The sequence below is a fragment of the Ambystoma mexicanum genome, chromosome 13, assembly GCF_040938575.1.
Source record: "Ambystoma mexicanum isolate Mex_15411 chromosome 13, UKY_AmexF1_1, whole genome shotgun sequence".
Taxonomy (NCBI): Eukaryota; Metazoa; Chordata; class Amphibia; order Caudata; family Ambystomatidae; genus Ambystoma; species Ambystoma mexicanum.
The window spans coordinates 789954590-789978735 of NC_090938.1; positions in this window are offsets into that span (position 1 = coordinate 789954590).

Sequence of the window (24146 nt, forward strand, 5' to 3'; positions counted from 1 at the left end):
ATCTGCTATGTCTTAATACACAAGAGCACACATCCAAACCTGCTTTGTGCAAAGTAAAGACACCCATGTATATCTAATCAAGGTAATAAGCATAAACACTAGAGTATCAGACAGCCTGGGTAGAGCGTCCACCCGTAGTGCTATGGACCACACTGCAGCCTGTAGTCAGAGTGTGAAGACAGCAACAAGGTCTGAGCCCGACATACCTGTGTTCCCAATGACTCAAGTTGAAAGTTAAGCTGAAATCCTACCGACAAATGTATCTCACTCTATTCAACTTGCAAATATTGGACAATTGCTCATGTTTATTGTTACATAAAACCAGACTATATTTCTTTCATTTAAATCTTACACTATGACATGTTCCCTAATAACATCATTTATTTTGTATTTTTATTTTTGTCTGCTTTTTAGTGAAAAAAAACAGATTAACAAAGAGTTGTCTTAAGTGCTGTAATGTTCTTCGTTGCAACACAAAGCCTTAGTATTTCCCCCGGTCTCTCTGCGAGGATGGGAATGTGGGTAGAGAGTGGTCCTCTAGTGAAGGGTAAGGGTGAAGTGTTGCCTGGAGATTACTGTTGTTTCCTCTTTCCAGAAATGGGGAGGGGTGTGGTAGACCCTCAAAGTTGGATTGTGGGCACAGTGCTCATGGTGGACTTCCTGTCTTTTTATCAATTTCTGGTTCTGGTTGCTGGTTAGCCTCACATACAGCATGTCTTTGGTTGGTGAGTTGTGTTCTTAACCCCAGCAATGACCTGGGCGAGAGAGAGAAGGAGCGTGCCCGGAGGATCTCGGAACCCTATGTTTTGCTCTTTTAAACTTGGGATTGAGGCAATGCCACTCACCGGGGGATCTCCATCCATTGCCCCAAGGCTCAATTGAGCAATGACACTTACATTGTATAATGCTGTCGGGAACATGAACACGTGTTACAAATACCTTGCTTTTCAACAAGCTACTGCAAAATTATTAACTACTTTCTTCCCATTGTCGATGTTCCAAAAAGCTAACTGAGTGCTCCTGCTGCCTTTTAACATCTGATCCACCAATGACCTGGCAACGGAGAGTGATTTGCGGGATAGGAACCTATTTTTAGCCCGGGCCACCGCTGACTCACTCAGAAACACGTAGCGGTGGAATGATAGACAGGGCTTTTCACTTTTCGATCAACTGCAGGATGTTGGTGTCAAAACAGCAGGTATCTGTGTTGATGAAAAAGCCATTTCGAGAGTCTAAAAACACCATGGCCCTTATTACAAGTTTGCCGGTATCACGTCGGTAATTCTGGCGGGATACCAGCAAACTGCCCATACCGTTAATGATGCCTTATATCCCGATATTAGCAGGATATTCTAGGTCCAGACAATGGCAGTAAATTCCCATTCAATGTAGTCCCATAGGACTCCATGGAGGGGATTGCTGGAATTACCGGCACCTGTAACACTGGTGTCGGTAATTTCAGTATGTATTTGCTGGTAGGGCCTGAAGGACTGGAGGTAAATCGGTGCCCCCACCAGCAAACTTGTGTTTTGCCTGTCCGGTAAAATTGCTGGTGCCGGAATTACTGCCAATTTTTCCAGACCGGTAAAACTGTAATGACCCCCAATGACCAAACGTTGCTCTCAAGTAATGTACATCTAAGTTGTTTAGCTGCTTCTCTAAATTTTAACCCCTGTGCCTTACAGATAAAACAATATGCAGGTTTTCCAATATCCCCTTATCGTAGGTCCCCTCAATATGCCAAGAATTGGGCATTTTACCTTGGTTTCCCGCAGGCATTCCCGCTATTACTTTTAAATCTTCACCTTATGGCCAGGAAGTACCTGACTGGACACAAATGATTGAACAGAGTCTCCATACTCCAACCCAATTTACTGAAAATAATTTCACAAGAAATAACACAGAAGCCAAACCTGTGGGACAATATTTCCACTCAAAGGACCCCTCCTTTTTTTCCTTCCTGGTTTCTTAATCTTCCCCCACAGTCACTCACATTACTTCCTTCACTGCAATCACCTTCTTAGCTATTTACTTTAATTGCACTTCTCACTCTTACATAAAAGACAGCATCTTTATTAAAAAAAAACATGCCGGCCAATATCACTGAGATAGCTCCTTCACTCGAGCATAGAATGTTTTCCACTACAACACCGCTGCTCTCGCTCTCTTTATAGTACAACTACACCATCTTTTCCTGATACAAGAAGATTCCCTTCACTACTTCGACTAACCAAGAAAAGCAAGGCGAGGGTTCCATCAGAACAGTCAATACAGGGTACCAAGGGTATATTTCAGGAAGGTATCTATGGGTGGACTTACCATAAAATGCCACCTCACCCCTAGGGGAGGGATCCAGCCAACCAGACAAGCAAACTGAAGGGAAGCAGGACAAACCTCACAATAGACGTGCTGGTGGGGATACCACCTAAGACCTCTAAAATAACAAACTATGTAAAAATATATACAAAGGACTTACAACACAAAACAGTTCACTCACTCCTTCAAAGCATTCACCCTTTCAATCCCCGTAACCTCAGCTAACTCCATGCACGCACTCTGATTCTACCCTTACCAAACCTCTTAAATCAAAAAACAACCCTCTTTTTCCTCTATTTCCCATCTAGCTTTATCCCTAAAAGTGCCCTCACATGAACCCGAAGCGCTCCGAGGTGGTGCTCCTTCCATTCACCCTCCACAGTCGGGACACGGCACCACGCTTCCAGGGAACAGACAGGCCTTTAACCAATATGGCATCCGTAAACCTCTCTCTTTCACCGTGCACAGAAGACTGGTCCCTGCAGAGAGGTGCTGCAGCCAAGTTGTGCGAACAGGAGACACCGAACATTTCGTAAAGTCTGTGGACCACCCAGGGACACCAAATGTGCGAACGGGCCTTTAATCACCTTAACCCAAAGCAAGCCCACCACTTAAGAAGCGAGCGCACATTTGTACGTAAAGCAAGTTTATTGTACAATATACCAGGAGAGGCTAGATGATTCTATAGAGTCAAACTAACCTGAATCTTTCTGAACCATACAATTTGGTATATTATATAAATGTTTGCAACAGTTAGAATAATCCCATATATTTTATTACCATCCACCCTCCACATGTGATTGGTCAAGACCTATACAAAAGAAATCCAATCTTTCTCCAATTCCCCTATTCTCATTGGTCACATTTTATCTTAACTACAATCTTCAGTTCATGTGAAAAACACACCCTCTTTTAGGATGTGTCTGTGGTAGGTCGTGACATCATCACATAGTTACACATTCATATACAAACATAATTTATTACAAGTCCCAGCTCGCCTGAGACCTCCTAACCCTAAATGTAATTGCACATGGTTTGCATGAATACTTCAAACAATGTGAGGAGTGCAAGAATACACAAGTTCCCTTTGAACTGGCGATAACTCTCTCACCCACCCTGACTTGCTGGCGTCTTCGGAACACTCTAATCTTAACGACTATCAATTCAACACACATTGCCTCTGGTCACATCTTGAGAAAACAATTGAAGCCCATGAAGTATCAGTCACTCTGGCCTCAAGCGTCACTTCACCCCAAGCTTATAGCTGGTCAAAAAGCAAATCCCTCAGAACGATAAATAACAAGCTCCCATGCACTTGAAAGATTACATCTTTCGTGCTTGAAGCTTTTGTGTCTCATTCAGTGATCGCCTTGAACTTGGAGTCTTGATGATAGGTTAGGATGTTTGCTAAGGCAAGACTCCCTCCCGACACCCTTTTGTATTTGGGATTCCCCCAAGAGCCTATTGTAACAAGCAAACGTATAGACAAATGGCGGCATCCTCACAGATTTGAGTAAATATGTGTAAGCAACCCTGCTATGTTAGACCTAACCACTATGTCAACTGAGCCAATAGCCTATGGTGTATATGCTGTGCTCTTGTTTGCCCATCTGAGTGGTGTCAACTGCCTAGGGTCCCAGATCTCCTCTGCATGTAGTGAGATTCAGGAATTTGAATTAAGCATTATTCTTTTAAAGCATTAAACATTAATTTACTGCAAGGTCCTTGTAATTGGCCAAATTAGGGTTCTCTAGGTCTTCCACTTGGCTCGCCCACCTTGTCCACTGTTCTACTCCTGCATGTCCAGATAATGCAGTTAAGCCCCCTTTCAGCACACCGAGAGATCCACACTGCCATAGATAACATATTTGACGTACGCCTGGTTAATTGGCTCACTGTAATATGATCCCTGGAATAACACAGACTAAAATGAAGATGTAAAACAAAGTGGTAAAAAGGTTTACATTGGAAGTCATGTAAGTTGTACCAATAAAGAAACCTGAAAAGAAGAAAGTAAAAATAACTAAATGTATTATTTTATGAGTTTTTTTTCTAAAAAAATATTTAAATGGGGATGCCGTCCAAATGGATGTAGTTTATTTTAAATCACATTGTGATGGTATCCATTCTCTATGAGGGAGCATGTCCTGCCCCCCGGTTTGTTTCACATACTCTAGGCCATTCTGCTCCAGGCAGGAGGGGTTTTATTTTCCTGCAATCTATTGTAAAAAAAAAAGTATTAAATAATAAATGTTCATTTTTTTTTTTGCATAATTGTTTTAAGTAAACAGTCATGGTCATTGTATGAATTGCATGCAGGGAACCACCAACGTTAGCACTGACCTGCAGTGGGTTCCCCCTTTATGAGGCGGCAGAGGGGAGAAGTAAAAAGTAAAAGTGAGGCAAACAAACTCTTCCATTTTTCTCTCCATCTCGTGGAAGCCTATGGCGCAGCCCCAAAGGGGCTGAGGGTGCCAAAGCTTAAGATGGTGGAGGGGCTGATCCCCTCCCACCCCTTGCTTCGTCTGCAGTGACAAGACAAAGGAAGTAGGGGGACACCAGAATGGTAACCCACCAGGAAGGGGAAGTAGGGCAATAAACGATTGATGGGCAGGAAGGGGAGGAATGCCCCTTTATCATGCAGCACCTGAATAGGCGGGCAAAGGGTTCTTTGCACCTTTGAGTGTGACATCAGAAGCCCCATTGGGGCCTCTATATGTAGGGCCTGCAGAGGGGGGGCAGTCTCTTTAAACGCTCACTCCCCCTGCAGCAGGAGAAACTTTGTACCACCCTGCTACAGTTAGCGTTGTCCAAGTAACGGTGACACAGAGGACTGCGGCCCATGTGGGGAAAGAAGACCGCAGATAAAGGCCAACGTGTGTTGCAGCAGATGTCCATGGTACGCAAGACCCTCATCCGCTGATAACCAAGCCGGGGAAGGAAGTTGGTCTCGGTGGTACCAACCTTGACTCCAAGGATAAAGAAAGGCAAGCGGTTCATCACAGCCGGTGAGTTGAGGGGAGAATCGATAAGAAACCGCACTGTGTCGAACGAAAAGTAGCCAACTGCTAATTTTTACTTTGAGAAGCTAAAGAGGGGGAAAACCAGTAACAGAGTAGGCCAGCACCACCTCGGTGCTTAGGCAGAAAACTCTGGGCGATTACCTGATGAGAGAAAGACTACTGTAACCAGAAGGACTTGGGAAGAGGCGAGGAGAGGTCAAAGTGGTTATACAGGGGTCTTGTAAAATCCTCTGTACCGTCGAAAGTCTTTGACCGAGAAATTATTAAGAAAGAAAGAGAGATGAGTCCTGTGTAGTGAAACTCGCACAGGAATTGTATATTGTAAAGGTTGGCCAGAGTGAACCCGGCGGAGGGATGCCAACGAGAAGGGGCGAAGTCTAAAGTCCCATAATGAACTGTGTATCGTAAAAGTTGTCGAGAGTGAACCTGGCAGAGGGAAGCTGACAACCAGGGGCAAAGCTCAAAGAACTGTTTAAAAAGAAATGAAGACTCTTGAAAGCAAGAAGGATTTGAAGACCAGGGGAAGTAAATTGTCCCCCTTGTTAGTTGGGTCCGAGCCCGGCTGAGGGAGATCCAGAGTTGAAAAGTTGACACCCAAAGTTCATTGAAAGAAAGGAACTGTTTAGTTGTTTTGTTGAATCTGATTGGAAAAGGGACCCAAGGGTGAAGCTGTCAGCCAAAATATATGTGAGCAGAACTTTGTGTTTGATTGTTGAAAGCATCAGGCCCTCGAAAGCAAGAGACTTTTCATGGAAAGAGACTTAACCTTCGAAGAACCCGATAGCTGGTACGGAACTGTCAACTCTTGCTGGGAAAGCTTGAGTGTGTGCTGTGCTCAGGAGACCCGCCTTGTCCCGTGCTCAAAACATGGGGAAGGAAGACCCCTGGCAATCAGATCCTGCCTTATTATTTGTCAAAGCCTCTTTCTTTATTGGACCCTTATCCTACACTCTTTGTGTAATTAGTTGTAAAGAATTGGCAATAGGTTTTCTTAGTGTAGGCCTTTTTATTTTGACACAACACCATGAGTACTGCCTTATTTTCATTTAATGGTCGCGTTTTTCCACCCTGCATTTACAGTTTAGTTAACACCCTTGAACTGTGATCACTTGTGTCTGTCTTTACTGTTGCCACCATGAGCTCCTTACAGTAGGGGCCCAAAGCAGTATGGCACCCACTCATTCAGGATAGGAGCAGCCACCACAGCAGCAGGGGCAAGCATACTTGGGATTAAGGCGATAGGGCAATGGAGATTGGGGGCCTACAGAAAGTACACTCGGGCCGAAAGTATGTAGAACGCGCCAATGATGGATGTATATATTTTTCGCTCCCTGGAGCCCATCAGCAGGGCTGCCAATGTGTTTCACCCAGAGCGGGAGGCCCAGGGAGTTTCGGGGAGCGAGACTTAAGTATGCTGGAAAAAGAATGGATAAGGCAAGAAAGAGAGCTGCCTGTAAATAAAGAGATACAAAGAAAAAGGGGGTGCGGATGAGGAAGAAGAACAAACAAAAAGGTGCAGCCCATCGTCTGTGGTTATTAAAGATATTAATGTTTTGTATGTGTAATTGTAATTGTTTATTTGTACAACGGTTATACACAAGTGAAGTGCTTCAAAGTGCTTCAAGGCGGGAAGGGAGCAAGGGAATACAGTAGTCATTCTTAGGCCTTGAATTTTCCGAATGATCTAACAGAAAAATAACTAGCATACTAGGCCTGACACCAGTTCTCCTAGTGCAAGTGCATGAAGCGTAACAGGCATAACCAAGCTAGGGAGGGGAGACAAGGGGGACAGACAAGTGAACTTACTAGGCTTAGTACATACAGGTCATGCAAGTGTGCAGATGGGAGTGCGAGCAAGGGGGAGGGTGAACGGGTGTGCCCAGTCAGCAGCATCCTGGTTTAAGTGCAGAGAGGTTACCCCTCTGGGTTACCCCTCAGGGTTAAGTGCAGAGAGGTACCCCACTCATGGAATGTATACTGAAAGTGCAGTCATACTGAGCATAGTGCAGAGGCCCAGAGGCAAGTGCAAAGACTGGCAGGGGTGCCTGGGACCTGTGGGGCTCTGGAGGTGCACCAGATGAATCAGTCAGTCACTTTTGGTGTAAAATTATGGTGTGAAGGTATTTAGCCAAGGTAGGCTGCAGAGGGATTGTACATACCTTGCCGGGTTGGGGGCGAACAGTACCTGACTGCATATGTTAAAGTAAACACTGCCTGCAAACGTCATGCAGCCGTAAAACGAAACGCACGGACAAGTAGGAGTCCCTTCATTTCACGCTGGAAAGTCATGCAGGCGTGAAACAAAACGCACGGACAGGAGTCCCTTCATTTCACGCTGGAAACATCATGCAGGCGTGAAACGAAATGCACGGACCAGTAGGAATCCCTTAATTTCATGCTGGAAACGTCATGCAGGCGTGAAACGAAACGCACGGACAAGTAGGAATCCCTTAATTTCATGCTGGAAACGTCATGCAGGCGTGAAACGAAATGCACGGACAAGTAGGAGTCCCTTCATTTCACGCTGGAAACGTCATGCAGGCGTGAAACGAAATGCACGGACAAGTAGGAATCCCTTAATTTCATGCTGGAAACGTCATGCAGGCGTGAAACGAAATGCACGGACAAGTAGGAATCCCTTAATTTCATGCTGGAAACGTCATGCAGGCGTGAAACGAAACGCACGGACAAGTAGGAATCCCTTAATTTCATGCTGGAAACGTCATGCAGGCGTGAAACGAAACGCACGGACAAGTAGGAATCCCTTAATTTCATGATGGAAACGTCATGCAGGCGTGAAACGAAATGCACGGACAAGTAGGAATCCCTTAATTTCATGCTGGAAACGTCATGCAGGCGTGAAACGAAACGCACGGACAAGTAGGAATCCCTTAATTTCATGCTGGAAACGTCATGCAGGCGTGAAACGAAACGCACAGACAAGATGGCAGAGAAATGTGCAGTGGGGTTCTTATCTCTGCTGCTACTGTACCTCGCCACTGCATCAAAATGGGGATGAGAGGCAAATCAGGGCGTTGTCACGTCCCGAGTTACTGCTTCACCCCATTTAAAATAAGACTGATAATGCATAACTCTTTCTTTGTTTAGGGTCATTTTCCACTGAGCAGACAGAGTGCAAATTAAAAGCAAGGTGCATTGCTTTTTACACACTTACATTTTGCAATCTTGCATGTAGCGTCCCATTGCTATGCTACCCAGACCAGGGCACGTGGTGGGTGCCCTGCAGAAGAGCCTTGCTCAGGGAAATGAATGCGACCCATGCATGTGTAATGGTGGCACGCGGGAGAGGAATGTGTGCGCCTTTTCTTTGTGTGGACATCTCTTTGGACACTCAGCACTCTTCTGCTTTTCTTGTGTAAGGGAGAGTGATCTGCTGTTCCCGGGGCCAAGCGCCCCCCCCCCAGAGACGTCATTTCACCAAAATGCCAGGGGTAGCGGAAGTGACATCACACGAACCTTGACCCCCTGATGACATCACAGGAAGTGATGTCATATGACCCCACACCGAAGTAATATCGCGGGTAGCGATGGAACACAACCTTTCACCCTTTGACAAAACAGTAAGTGGCATCACATAGCATTGAACACTACGAAAAATATCGTTATCATATCACTATAATGTGATGTACATTTCATACAAGAATGGATCGCCACATGTATCGTTAAGATCAGTGTGTATAGGCCCATATGACCAAATTACTGTGAATGCAAGCAGACGTCCACGACCAAATGATAATGATGTGTTATTATATAGCACTTAGGCTTAAGCGCTTCATATAGAAAAAATATACACCCATTATCACCCAACCTGTGCTGGTACTTATTTATCGACCTCAGAAGGATGAAAGGCTGAGTTGAGGCGTTTAAGAACAGACTAAATCAGTGACTCGCCCCCTGAAGTGTGCCTGAAATAAACCTTTAATGAGTCTAGAAATTATTGTATAGATTTCCAGAATGACACATTATTTGGTATTCCTATTTTTTCTTATTTCGGGTCAGTGCTGAAAGTGTTAGACTGTTCTTATTTTTCTTCTCTTTTTTTTAAAAGGGCCTGAACAAGAAAGCCAGCCACTCCAGAAGTAAAAAGCCACATGGTGCTGGCCACAGCCCAGGAGCTTACATTAAAAAAAAAGAAAAGGTTTTTATTTTTTTATTCTTGTATTTATTTTGCTTTCTTTTTTAGAGGTCTCAAGGGAGACCACAGAGGTCGCAAGGGAGACCTCAGAGGTCGCAGTTGCGACCTCTGGCGACCCCTTAATGACATCCCTGACCCCCCCCTCCCTATATACACATCGTTCTCTAAGGGTCTCTGTGCAATGGCGACAGCCTTACCATCAGTGGGTAGTAGAGAGCGAGGGGCAGCCGCAGAGAGAGAGAGGGGATGGAGGAAGGGACGGGAGAGGGAGTGGCGAGGTGAGGGACATGGACAGAGGGAGGGAGAAAGTGCTATCAGGGAGGGAGAGTGGGAGGATGAAGGGATGGAGGGAGAGAGTGTGGGAGGGAGGAAGGAAGGGAGGGAGGGAAGGAGAAGAGATTGAAATGGAGGGAGGGAGAAAGAGCTAGCAGGGAGGGAGAGGCGGAGGATGAGGGGAGGGAGGGAGAAGAGATTGAAATGGACAGAGGGAGGGAGAAAGAGCTAGCAGGGAGGGAGCGGCGGAGGATGAGGGGAGAGAGGAAGAAGAGATTGAAATGGACAGAGGGAGGGAGAAAGAGACAGCAGGGAGGGAGAGGCCGAGGATGAGGGGAGGGAGAGAGGAAGAAGAGATTGAAATGGACAGAGGGAGGGAGAAAGAGCCAGCAGGGAGGGAAGGCGGAGGATGAGGGGAGGGAGGGAGGGAGGGAGAAGAGATTGAAATGGACAGAGGGGGGGGCTAGCAGGGAGGGAGAGGCGGAGGATGAGGGGAGGGAGGGAGGGAGAAGAGATTGAAATGGACAGAGGGGGGGGCTAGCAGGGAGGGAGAGGCGGAGGATGAGGGGAGGGAGAGAGGAAGAAGAGATTGAAATGGACAGAGGGAGGGAGAAAGAGACAGCAGAGAGGGAAGGCGGAGGATGAGGGGAGGGAGGGAGACGAGATTGAAATGGACAGAGGGAGGGAGAGACAGCAGGGAGGGAAGGCGGAGGATGAGGGGAGGCAGGGAGAAGAGATTGAAGGGATTAGGAAGAAGGAGGAAGAGGGGGTCTGGTACATGGAGGCTGGGGGGAGGGATGTGAGGAGCGGGATGGGGGTGGGAGACAGAGCGCCGAGGTAGCCAGGCTGTCTACTGGCAGATGTCGAGGGAGAGATCGAGAGACTGAGAGTCACAGTGAGTGGCACCCACCTCGCGAGAGCACACGGAAGAGCACACACCCACATGTGGGAGCCGCTCCCATGGCATCACTGCCCTTTTCAGTCTAAGCCAGCGGGAACCAGTCGGTAAGTGCATCCTCGGGACACATCAGAGGGTGATTGCAGCAGCCGCCCTTATGTCCGCCTGCGCCATGATTTGCACATCTTTTAATCGCGGCTCGCCTAAATCGAGCCCATCATTATTCCTGACTCATTACCCCGCGCAGCTCTTGCGTCTCGCGTGGATTCTTTTCTTCGGTGAAGGCATGTGTCAATGAACCCTGATGCATTGCTTCTCATTAGCCATCTATTGCGACACGCGCCAGCCCTAATCCTCTATAGTCACCGGAAAGCCGCAACCCAAGAGTTCTACTAGTGCGAGTGCTATGGATTGCGCAGCTGTTTGGCTGCTAAGCCATGCTTAGACCCCTGCGCTCTTGAGTATCCGTGTGCCTCGGTGCCCGATGGGCCCTGCACCCTGGAGCTATGTCAGTTCTTGGAATTGGGCATTCCTCAAGGGCTTTAAGCGGACTGGTGCTGGCCAGGACTCAAGCCAAGCTATGTGCAAAATGTGCCCTGCGTTAACATTCAATGAAAAGCCAAGTGACACTACTGCTTTGTGCCAGTAGATGTCACTATCTGCCAAGTTTAGAATCACAGCATCAGTTTCACCGGAGCAGGACATGCCAGGTGTCGACGAGGAAACCCAAAATGGAGGAGGCACCCCCGATAACCCGGGCGGTGTCCTCCTCCGAAAGCGCCCTCCCCCCCTCCTCAGAGGAAGGGAGGCAGAGCGTGGCAAAATCAAGAAAAGCCCACGAAGGGAGGAGCGCGGCAAAAGGAAGAGAAAGCCCGCGAAAGCGGGACAATGGAAAAGGGAGGAGTTACCCCCTTTAAAGCAGGCGGGTCCCCACTGCAGAAATCATTCACCCCTGGCAGTGGGACCCGCCTGCCACCGAGGAATTCGTTTTTTTGTTTTGTAGGAATTCGTTGTGACTGCCAAAGGACGTCGGCGTGCGTGAAGATATCCGTGGAGCCCAGCAGCGGAAGCAGCCCTCGCCGAGCAAGGCGTTACGGGGAGAAAGCCGGGAAGAGGAAGCCAGCGGCGGCGACGCAGAGGGAGAACCCAGCTACGGAAGAAGAACGGCGGAAGGAAGAGCCAGGCAAGCGATCGGTGGGGGAGCAACGAAGGAGGCCGCGGCCGCTCACAAGGGAGCGCACGCCGGCTCAAAGCGGGCCGGCAACAAGGGTAAACAGGTCGGAGCTCTCCACGGAGAAGCCACGGCTCAGCGAACGAGCGGGCCCGGCGGAAGGAAGAGCCAAGCAAGTGATCGGCAGGGGAACAGCGAAGTAGGCCGCGGCCGCTCACAAGAGGAGCGCACGCCAGCTCAAAGCGGGCCGGCACAAGGGTAAACAGGTCAGAGCTCTCCATGGAGAAGCCACGGCTCGGCGAACGAGCGGGCCCCGCCCACGGCAAGGCAAGGGACACTCGTCAGGCTGCGATGCAACGGCTCACCCCGCTTGGCCAAAAGCAAGGGACAATCGGCAGGCCACAACTCGATGGGCTGGGCAGGGCAGCTCAATCCAGGGGGAAAAGCAATCAAGGCTGCAGGCGGCCAACAAAGAAGGGGGAACCAGAGCAACGAGAATGGACCTTGCTGCATTCTTGAACATGGCCAAACAGGCTTCCGCGAAACATGGGCCCAATTGGATAAAGGTCTTGGCGGACCAACAGGAAGGGGAAGGACGAGCAAGCACAAGCCAGAGGCCTAGCTCCCCGGTGCTTTTTCCAGACAATGATGAGGTGCAGGAGCTGGGGGAAGAGGAACAGGTTGAGGAAGAAGAAGAGCCGGCCGGAAAGAGGAGGAGGATTCAAACACAGCGAGCTAAGGCGAGCAAGGAACAGGCGACAAGGAAGCCCAGGACCGTGGGGGCAAAGAACAAGGGACGGGCACAGGAGGTTGTAGCCAGTCCGGCACCTGCACCTGTGGCGCCACCAGGGGAAACAGGTCCACCCAGCACGCTTGTGACCGTACCGGTGGCTGCAAGGGAAGAGGGGCCAGCATTCCTGGAGGCAGTTAAAGGTATGCTAATACAATGTATGCAGGCATGGGGTAGCGGGGGTGCGGGGCAGGTACTAAGCGGGAATGTGAATGCATTTAATCAAGTGAGCGCCGGCACAGCAATGGGTCAACAGCCAAGGGGGGCTTGGGGACCAGGGGGCCTGGGGGCAAGGGGATTCCAGGCAGGGATTCAGAGTGTCAATGGGTTGCCAGGGGGGGCAAGCCTAGGTAGTGGGGAACCAGTGGGGGCAAACCAGTAGTCCGGGGCCTGGTTGAACTCCCCGGTTGCAAGTGGGGTGGCACAGCAGGGGCACGGGCCTACTACTATGCACAATGGGAATGCTTTAGGTCAGAATGGCCAGGGGCGGGGGCCTCAGGGTCCACACGCTACGGCTGGGAGCAGTCCTAACCCCTTGGGGGGGCACAGCCTAGATGCAGCCCAAGGGGAAGGGCCAATGACAGGGGTGGCACAAGCACCAGCTTGGTGGGGGCAAGGCCTTACGGTGGTGGGAATACCTCAGGGGGGAGGGCCCGTGGCAGGAGCCAGTCAGGCGCCGGCCTGTTGGGTCCAAGGGGTGGCCGGGGCAGGCACAATCCCGGGGCCTAGTGGCAATGGAGGTCTAGAGGGGATGTGGGGGCCCATGATGACACAGTATGGGAGGACAATGCCAGGGTTTGGTCCAGTAAGGGTGGCAGTGAACTCTTTGTCATGGCATATTCCATTGACGGTGAAAGAGAGGGTGTGGAGAAAGGAATCTATTGATATTCTGGATTTTGTAGGGATGGAACCTCTGGGTAACGGGTTGAAAGAACTATCAGAGAAGGAGAACGAGAAGAGGGATAAGGAGCAACCAAAAACAGAGGCGTCCATTCACAATTGGCTGAAATCTTTTAAGGTGTACACATCAATTATGATTGAAAAGTATCCACAAGATGCGTCATCAATGTTGGCATATGAACAGTATATCCATGACCTGCATTTGAAGCATGGGGGGGATGGATGGTTGCAATATGACCGAGCGTTTCGTCTAAAAATGCAAGTGTGGCCAGCTTTGTCTTGGGATGAAATGGATGTGGCCGGTTTTTTAGATAAGATGATCCAGCCTGGGGCGAAGGAGAGAAATCCCCGGGGGAGAAACCTCAAGTTTGGAAGGGTAGGGGTGGATACGCCAAACGGGGGAGGGCGTCCTTTCGCGGGCACTCCTCCTGGACCAGTAGAACCAGCTACCAGGGGGAGCAAGCGGAATGCTGGAGGGTCAATTCTGAGGAAGGCTGCCCCTTTGGGAAGACATGCAGATTCAAACACCCCCGAGGGGGGAGGGCCAGGGAACACAACTCCTCAACCAGCGAGGGGAAGCGTAAAAGCAGCCCCAAACCAAAGTAGAAAGTCAAGAGGGATTGAGGGGGTTAACGGTATGTCTAGGCCAAAACTGCATTTGTGTAATAATACCATTAAAGAAGGACTGCCGACTCCGGTCAAACTGCAAGCTATGACTCCATGGTTGAATATGTATCATAACAGCGAGGATGCCAGACTTTTATGGGAAGGATTCAGATGGGGGTTTAAGATACCATGTGCAGGAGTAAAGAAAGGAGCGGAGGCGGTAAACCTCAGGTCAGCATTAGCAATGCCAGAGGTGGTGGCAGCCAAAATCGCCAAGGAAATCAGGTTGGGGAGGGTGGCAGGCCCTTTCCTTAAACCCCCGCTGGAGGACCTGGTAGTATCCCCTTTAGGGCTGGTGCCTAAAAAGGAGGAAGGACAGTACCGGCTGATTCACCACCTCTCTTTTCCTGAGGGAGACTCAGTCAATGATGGGATAGATGAGGAGCTGTGCAAAGTACAGTATTCCTCCTTTGAAGATGCAGTGGAAGTAATAAGAAAGGCAGGGAAAGGAGCCGTCTTGGGGAAGGCAGATATTGAGTCTGCATTCCGGTTACTACCAATCCACAAAGACAGCCAACGTTTATTTGGGTTCAAAGTTCAAGACAAGTACTATTTTGATAAATGTCTACCAATGGGTTGTGCCATTTCCTGTGCCTATTTTGAGGCATTTAGCAGCTTTCTAGAGTTTGCAGTCAAGCACGAGTGCAGGAAGGGGGCAGTGGTACATTATCTGGATGATTTCCTTTTTGTGGGGAAAAAGGGGTCGGATGAGTGTGGGGCTCTCATGGGCACATTCCAGAGATTGACGAAGGTGATGGGGGTCCCATTAGCAGGGGACAAGACAGTGGGGCCGGTGACTTGTCTATCATTCCTGGGAATCGAAATCGATACTTTAAAGGGGGAGTGCAGGCTCCCTCGGGAAAAGGTGCATAAACTGAAGGAAATCATCCAAGGGCTAAAAGGGAAGAAGAAGGCTACTTTGAAGGAACTCCAGGTTTTGGCCGGCAACCTCAACTTTGCAGGAAAGGTCATCCCAGTAGGCAGAGTGTTTGCAAGGAAGGTTGAGCTGAAAACAGTGGGGTTACAACATGCAAATCAACACGTAAGGTTGGGGTTGGAGGTTCAGGAAGACCTTGACATGTGGGACAAGTTTTTGGACCATTTTAACGGGGTACGAATGTGGAGACGGGAGAGGGACAGGGATGGCAGGTTCAGGCTATTCACAGATTCATCCGGGGCTCTGGGATTCGGGGCAATCCTGGGCACCAAATGGTGCGGCAGGGCCTGGCCAGAGGAATGGCACCGGGCAGGGGTCACCAAAGACATCACGCTGTTAGAACTCTTTCCCATTGTAGTTGCATTCAGATTATGGGGGGAACAACTGAAAGACAGCAAAATCATGCTATGGTCTGACAACTTGGCTGTAGTCCAGGTCATTAATCAGGGTTCCGCTAGCAACTCCAGGGTACTACGGATGTTAAGGGTGCTCAACAAATGCATGCTGCAACTCAACATTGAGGTGCGAGCTAGGCACATTCCAGGGGTGCAGAACACAGCGGCTGATGCTCTCTCTCGTTTGCAGTTGGAAAAATCTTGAAGGAATTGCCCGGGAGCAGACAAGACGATGGCCACGTTCAAGGCACAGTGGTGGGGCATGATTGGGGCAATCTGAGCGCACTGATCCAAACGGCGCTTGCCCCGGGTACCACGAGCAGATACAAGGCATGCTGGGAGCGCTATTTGCAATTCAAGCAGGAGGTATTGGCGGGCAACAAGGGGGAGCAACCGGTAAGGGCCTTTTTGGGGTGGGGTTGGCGCGAGGGGAAGTCCAGGGCATGGATGGCGTACCACTTGGCAGCCATCGCTCACCACTACAAACTCGAGGGGGAAATGGATCCCACCAAGGAACACTACATAGTGACGGCCATGAAGGGGTGGGCTAAACAAGGAGTATATAAGGGTGATGATAGGAGGCCCATAGACGTGGTCAAACTCCAAAGAATCATGGCACATTTGCAGGAGGTGTGCCGGGGAGGGTTCGAGGTGGCCCTTTTTAAAGCAGCATTCACACTGGCGTTTTTTGGGGCCTTCAGAATTAGTGAATTAGTGCCCGAAAACAAGGAGGCAAAAGGGGACGGGTTTTTGAGGGTAAAGGATGTCCAGGTCGCGGGGACGCAGCTGGCAGTGTGGGTGAGACGGTCTAAAACAGACCAAGGAGGCAGAGGGTGCACAGTAACCCTCCAAGCCATTGCGGGCAACCCTATTTGCCCAGTCAGGGCGGTGGCAGAGTTCCTAAAAGTGAGGCCTCCCTCAAGAGAAGAGGCGCCTCTGCTCATCCATCACGAGGGGTTGGCATTAAGCCGCTTTCAAGTCAGACGGGTAATGGAAATGGCTCTGGAAGGGATCGGGGAGACCAAGGGTGTCTTCTGAACACACTCATTTAGGATTGGGGCGGCCACTTCTGCCGCAGTGATGGGTATGGGTGAAGGGAAGATCAAACAGATTGGCAGATGGAAGTCAGGGTGTTTTAAGAGATATATCAGGCCCGAAAAAATATAACTTAACATGCCACCTTCTCTCCCTCCCAGCGGCAGCCCCGAAAGAGAAACAGACGACCTGGGTGATAGGGCACTCATTTGTGTCAAGGGCAGGGGCGTGCTGGTCGGCTGAACAAGAGGAAATGACGGACGGCAGGTTTCGAGTGGAGTGGCATGGGGTACCAGGCATGAGGTGGGCTCAGCTTCAGGGGCAGGTGCACAGGCTGCTGGCGAAGCAGCAGAGACCGGATTTGTTGATCATACACCTGGGGGGGAACGATCTGACGAACATAGGGAGAGGGGCACTGATGCGGGCGATGATGGCCTCCTTACAGGAGCTGGCAGGTCAACTGGGGGACACGGAAATCATCTGGTCCGAGATAATCCCGAGGCAGGTATGGCGGGGGGCGGATAATCATGCAGCCGTTGAGAGGTCCAGAAGAAAGTTGAACGGCGCTATGGCCAGGTTCTGCAGGGGCAGGGGCTTTGGCCAGATCAGGCACGGCTTAATCAATTTAAAATCTCCCGAGTATTTCCTGAAGGACGGGGTGCATTTGTCCCCACTGGGGTTGGATTTGTTTTTCTGGTACATTTGCTCTCATTTATCAGACTTGTAAGCAAGGAGGCAGGGGGGAGCCACAGTGAGCGGTAACCCACTGGTGGCGTGGCGGTGTTTGGGCAAGCAAACACAAGAGACAGACTCGGGAAGAGCCAGGAGAAAGCGGGAAGGATCTTCGCCCTTTCCAGACCCAGCGCCCTTTGGGAGCCTAACACGGCAGGGGCGTCTTGGGGGGAACAACAAGGGCTCAGATTCCCCCAAAGAAACGGCACTCTCCCCGCCCAAGGTTACCTGCAGGGGCAGGCGAGGCTCAGGCACAAAGGGCTGTGAGAGTTGGGCCTATGAGGGACTTTTGGAAAGCAAGGGGGAAGCAGGTTTCGGACACGGAGCAGTCGCCGCATCTTCCAAAGTATCTCCATTAATGTGTGCAGTGTGTTTTATGATCTGTGGAGAATAAATCTGCGGCCTTTTTATGCCAAAAACCAAGCAAGGCTCATGTAACACTTTTCTGGGGGGAAAAAAGTGGTGTGAGTATTGCTAAGTAATGGGTCCAAAATGGACGGATGCACGGGTTATGCCAGGTGTCGACGAGGAAACCCAAAATGGAGGAGGCACCCCCGATAACCCGGGCGGTGTCCTCCTCTGAAAGTGCCCCCCCTCCTCAGAGGAAGGGAGGCAGAGCGCGGCAAAATCAAGAAAAGCCCGCGAAGGGAGGAGCGCGGCAAAAGGAAGAGAAAGCCCGCGAAAGCGGGACAATGGAAAAGGGAGGAGTTACCCCCTTTAAAGCAGGCGGGTCCCCACTGCAGAAATCATTCACCCCTGGCAGTGGGACCTGCCTGCCACCGAGGAATTCATTTTCCACCCACCCACCCTACAAACAGGGACAAGCAGGAGGCCTGGCCGTCGACGTCGCAGGACGACAGGCGGTGTGGCGGTGTTTGGGCAACCAAACACAAGAGACAGACTCCGGAAGAGCCAGGAGAAAGCGGGAAGGGTCTTCGCCCTTTCCAGACCCAGCGCCCCTTGGGAGCCTAACACGGCAGGGGCGTCTGGGGGGGAACAACAAGGGCTCAGCTTCCCCCAAAGAAACGGCACTCTCCCTGCCCAAGGTTACCTGCAGGGGCAGGCGAGGCTCAGGCACAAAGGGCTGGGAGAGTTGGGCCTATGAGGGACTTTTGGAAAGCAAGGGGGAAGCAGGTTTCGGACACGGAGCAGTCGCTGCATCTTCCAAAGTATCTCCATTAATGTGTGCAGTGTGTTTTATGATCTGTGGAGAATAAATCTGCGGCCTTTTTATGCCAAAAACCAAGCAAGGCTCATGTAACACTTTTCTGGGGGGAAAAAAGGGGTGTGAGTATTGCTAAGTAATGGGTCCAAAATGGACGGATGCACGGGTTATTTCGGCGCGGCCGGTTCGGTGCAGGCCGATTTGGCACAGCCGGTTCAACGCAGGAGCCGGTTCAGCGCAGCGGCCCGCGCTGAACTGGCCACACCGAAATTAACGAATTCACAGTTGGATGCCACAGAGGCGACGAAGGGCAAACACTTTGCCCTTCCGCCCGCTTTCATATCTTTCATTCCTTCTCGACTCCTTTTAGTTGTATTTCTATCTTTCTTTTTGTCCCTCCTAGTTTTTTTCTGTTTAGCAGGGCAAGCAAGCCCTAAAGTGTGCCACTAATTACTAGAGAGGGGCGCAACTTCACACATGGTGGCGACAGATGGATGGCGTGGACGTTACGGTGGCAGCAGATTTTATACACAGGCTTAGCCAAAGGATAAATTCGATTAGCAGTACAACAGGTTTACTATTCTGCCACGTGTAAAGTAACTCGAGGTAGAAATTCTACATTTAAATAAAGGTAGCCCGTTCTTTAGTCATTTAGAATAGTTGTCGCAAAATTGTGGCCCTGCATTTTTACGTGGAAAATAACCCTCCCAGCATGCCCGTGCCAGGTATGCCCTCACCCCCCACCCTACACCCCATTAACCAACAGTAGCCTCAACTCCCACGCCAAAACATCCCGTCGCCGAACTGGCTACGCCAAATCGGCCCGCGCCGAACTGGCAGCGACAAAATGGAGTGTACCGAGTTTCCCACACTTGGAGTGAGATCATTTGTTTTCTAATCCACTGGAGGAAAAATACAACATAGGGAGTATCGTGTTACGTTGAGTCCCTATTATTAGAATAATCAATTAAACAAATTAATGAATTGTAATTGATTATTCTAATAATAGGGACTCAACGTAACACGATACTCCCTATGTTGATATCATTTTGTTTTTATATTTGAATATTTATATTTGAGTCAATATTTGGACTGCTGATTAATTATATTATATTTAACACACCTTTTTTGGCCTTCCTTTAGGCCGCATCTGTTTTGCACTAAGACTAATAGATTCATGCGTTTGAACTGATAAGCGCCTTGAAACACTTCTGTATAGGCACATCATAAATGCCATATCATATAATTTCGTTACGTAATAAGTAAGGCTATCAGTAAGTCCAACACTATGGCTTGTATGCCACCCCCACACCTTCTAGTAGCTCAATTTTGCAGTCCTCACCCACGTGGTGCAGCCGAGCCGAACAATGGCCATTTACTCGTGGTGGGAATAGGAGCAGTTCCCAGCGACGCAGACACAAAGTGATACATGTGTTGTTTTACAACGTTACAACCTGCAGGCTCTCTCAAAGGCAAAGTGGTTATACTGATGGCAACAATGGGGACACATAGTCTTTCTCATCACTTTGAGAAGGTGCACGGAGCGCTGAGAACAGAGCTGGGTCCCAGGCCTAGTGAAGCCTTCTCCAGACAATCAGGGAACACAAATCCAGGGGTGGATGGCAAAGGGCAAGGGCCAATGGTAATCCTGCGACCCTGCAGCAATGTAATCGTTTTTGGGGAAGGGTCAGGCAAGCCACCTGACATGAGAGGGCCATTTAGCTAATATCTATAGCTGCCGGTAATAGGTAATACCACCCCAACCACCCATTCATGAATGCTCTTAGGTTTTTGAGGAAGAGCCCTGATTTGTGACGTCAGCGCTCGAGAAAGGTCCCTGACACAGGCTCAGGAGCTGTGATTGCTGGAGAATTCTGATATTCCTATATGATCCCTGTGTGTTACGGAAAATAAAGGACAATTCTAACTTGCCCTTGGCTGAGTCCTCTGTCTGTATACTGGGGGAGGGTTTGTTGGGCCCTGGGTGCTCTGAATGGTGAATGCGTAGTGTGAACCCCAGTCCTCTCTGGTATACCTAATACAACAATTGGTAGCAGAGGGATGGTTCACTACGCCCGTTTGGCATAGAGCCGCCTCTTCCGTCGCAGTGCCTGGAGGGCTGTGAGGTGCCCCGGAGAGTGCCAGATGACACGGGAAGCCGTCTTGGAAATATCCTGCCCGTGGTCCGTGACGAGCCCAGCAGACCAGAAGGGCGGTGGGGCAGTTTTGGGGGAGTCGGTGGCTGAGCAGCGTCCTTGGATCATGGAGTGTAAGTATTAACTCAGCAACATGCCAATTGAGGGGGATGGTACAAAGATGTTGGGTGTGGGGTGGTGATGATTATTGTTGAGTATTGGTGTAGTATTTTTGAGTATTGTGAAGTATAGCATAGAAAGGAGTGAAGGTAGATGTAATTTGTTTGTGGTTAGGGAACATTCGATCTTTGAGATAAAAGTTTCAGACGGTTACCCTAGACTATTGACTTAAGGGTACAGATGACAGAAGTTATGTAAATATTGGGTTTCCCATGGATTGGGCGTTGTAGCTCGGGTCATGGATGATGGTATCCCCGTATACAGGGCTTAGCAAATGGAGCTGGCTTGATTTGCAAAGGTGTTTTTCTGGTTAAGTCTCGTGGAGGGGTTTTATTTACATGGCAACGCTGTAGGTACAGATTGAGCACGAGAAATATTGGTATCCCCTGTTAGGAAGCAGGACGACGGCCGTGGATATATGTTTTTTAAAAAGAAATATCTGTGTAATGAGACAATGGGCCTCATTACAACTCAGGCGTTAAGGGTTAACGCCACCGTTAACCCTTAACGCCTGATTCTGATTTTAACGCCTGCTTTTAGCAGGCGTTAAAATCCATGGCGCTAACCTGCCATGGTGCTAATTACGCCGCCGTAATTTACGGCGGCGTAATTAGCGCCTTCCCCACTCCCATTATGCCCTATAGGGCAAAAATGGGACTGGGGAAGGGAAAATGGGAAATGGGGATTTACCGCCCCACTCACCTTGGAATGGGGCGGTAAATCCGCCATCCACCATGGTGTAAACGGAGTTTAAACCATGGTGGTAAAGTTGGTGCACTTAGCACCAAGGTTGTAATGAGGCCCAATATCGTTGTGAGCTCTGTTAATGATTTCTATAATTCCCTTACTTAGTAAAGAGATGACGTCACCAGGGGGGTCTGAGCATAGGACTAGGAGAGCACGAGGAGCTGCAGAATTCGGTTTTGGCAAAAAGAAATTGACTGAGTAAGCTGTTCTGTGGTGGTGCGTGGAAGGCGCATGCGCAAGATTGGTGGGTGTGCCTAAGGAGGCAAAGAGTTGCAGAAGGGCGGTGCGCAGAGCACACCTGAGAAGTTTGTTAGCAGCAAGAGAGGCTTGTGATATTACAAAAACAATTGTTATGTGAAAATGTGGCTTTGTGTATGATAAGGTATATTTTGTAAAATAACTGCAGAGTTGGCGAAAACCTCGATTCAAGCTCAAGTAAGTATTAAAAAGCAATGTATTGTGGTAAAAGTGTGGGGGACACACCCATACAGCACCTATGTAAGGACCATCTGTGATATAAGGACAAGATTTGTAAATATATCGCGGAATGGACGAAAAGCACAGAAGGTAAATTGACTAAGCCATGGCCAAAGGGTGGGAGCTTCTCCAAATATGTGCAGAACTGTTACACACACATTGACAAGGGAAAAGGTTGAGCAATCCTATGGCAATTATTGAGCTATTTAAAATGTTTCAGGATGACAGGGGGGGTGGCGAGGCATCAATGGATGCTGAGCCAACAGGAGATGCCGGGCGAAACGCCCTCTGCCACCGCTTCCCCACCTCCTCCTGAACATGGGAACGAAGGGGCTGCAGCAGGAGCAGAGGGACTGTACCCTATACGAAAATAGAATGCAGCAGAGAGGTACACAAATCCAACATTTGCACCTCAGCCATACACCAAGGAGGAGGGGCAGAAAGGGGTTGCACTAGCAGCAAGTGGAAAAGGGGTTGTAACGCTTACCTCTGGTGCCCTGCAGGAGTGTCTGGTCCGGACTGTCGTCGTGTGTTGCCTGACTTTATGCTGCTGGCTCCGACCACTCTCCCCTCACTGTCACCCTGAAAGGCTATTCACCCATCAGACAGTGTAGCTGAGGGTGATTGGATACGATTCCCCAGATCTTGCTGTGACGTTTACCCTCTGGGTGACCTAAGGACAATAATGAAGCAGGTAAGTGGCTGTGCACCTGCTCTCCCCCAACCTTCCGTGTTGTTCCCCAGGGTAGGATGAACTGACTGGCAATGCTGGACTCTGCTCACCTTATTACCAACATGGAGTGCTGAAGCTGAACAGGCTCTGGTCTCCAGTTACTGCACTGGGTTTGTTTGATGGCCCAGACCTGATGCCTGAAGGTGAGTGTCTTAATGTCCTCTATGCGTTGCGAGAAAATCTTCTTCTGCGCGTTGCAGTCGTTATTGTGTTTTGTGCTTATAATCGCTGCAATACGGGCCTGTGTGATGACGGATGATCAAGTAATCAGGTAACTAGCGTTTCAAATGAACGATGTGGCGCCTTCCGTTGTGTGTCTTTTCTTTCCTGCAGGCACTGGATGGAAGCGAGAGCCTCTGACAATCCAGTGGTGAGTATCTTTGTTCAGGAGTTCCAGGAGGGATGTGTCAGGGGATCGCTGACTTCAGGTATGCTAGGTTGCTGGGTTGAATAATGGGCAGGTGCATGTGGAAACACTGACAGGAAGGAAAGCCTTATGCTGCCTGTTACTTGCAGCTGGAGAAAATTTTAAGCACTGGGTGTGGCCCAGGGTGAGGCTTATATAGCCCTGGGCTGTACCCAGCACCACTAGACCACTAAGGTTGCTGTAGAGCAGGATTTCCGGGGGCCATCTTTGTTTCTAGGAGGTATCCTGCTTTGGGGGCCATCTTGGAAGTGACAGTTTGCCATATAATCAGGCTGGAGCCTGTTTCTGTGCCAACCAGCAACCCTCAGGGACCAGGCATGGCCTACACTGCGTGCCTGTATCTTGGGGACCCTGCCAAGGATCATGATAGGGGTACACAGCAAGACACAGACAAGCACAAGGGCAGGGCTGGAGAACATAGCATCAAACAAGTGGGTAGGAGGACAGATACTCCTGAAATTAGATGGGAAGACAGCTGGAAAAACAGGAGGGGTAAGTAGTTGGGTGCAAAGAGAGCAGGGAAGCACGAGAGTGGACAGAGATAAGGGAAGAGGTAGAGAGAAAAGAAAAAGAGGAACAGGAGGAACGTGAGAAAGTGTGAAGGGAAAAGCTAAAGGCAGAAGAGAAAGAGCGGGAGCAGCGAGAGATGAGGAGAAAGAGAGAGCTTGAAGAGATAGAGAAGAGAAGGGAGGAAGACGAGGAAGAAAGGCAAGTTTTAATAAACAGGGAAAGGAGGAAGTGGCAAATAGAGCGGCTTGGAAGAGAGCACAAACGCAAGGAGGAGGTGGCATGTGTAGTGAGAGACATAAGACTAAGATTAGGAGCAACCACTTTTGACAACAGCGAAGGAAGGGATAGAAAAGCGGAGCAAGAGCGCAGCAAGAAATATGATAGGGCAGCTATTCTGCCAGGCCAAACCAACACATGGTCCTCGGTGAGGGGGCACTACAAGAACTTGATTGACCTAGAAGGGGAACCACAGGGAGCAAA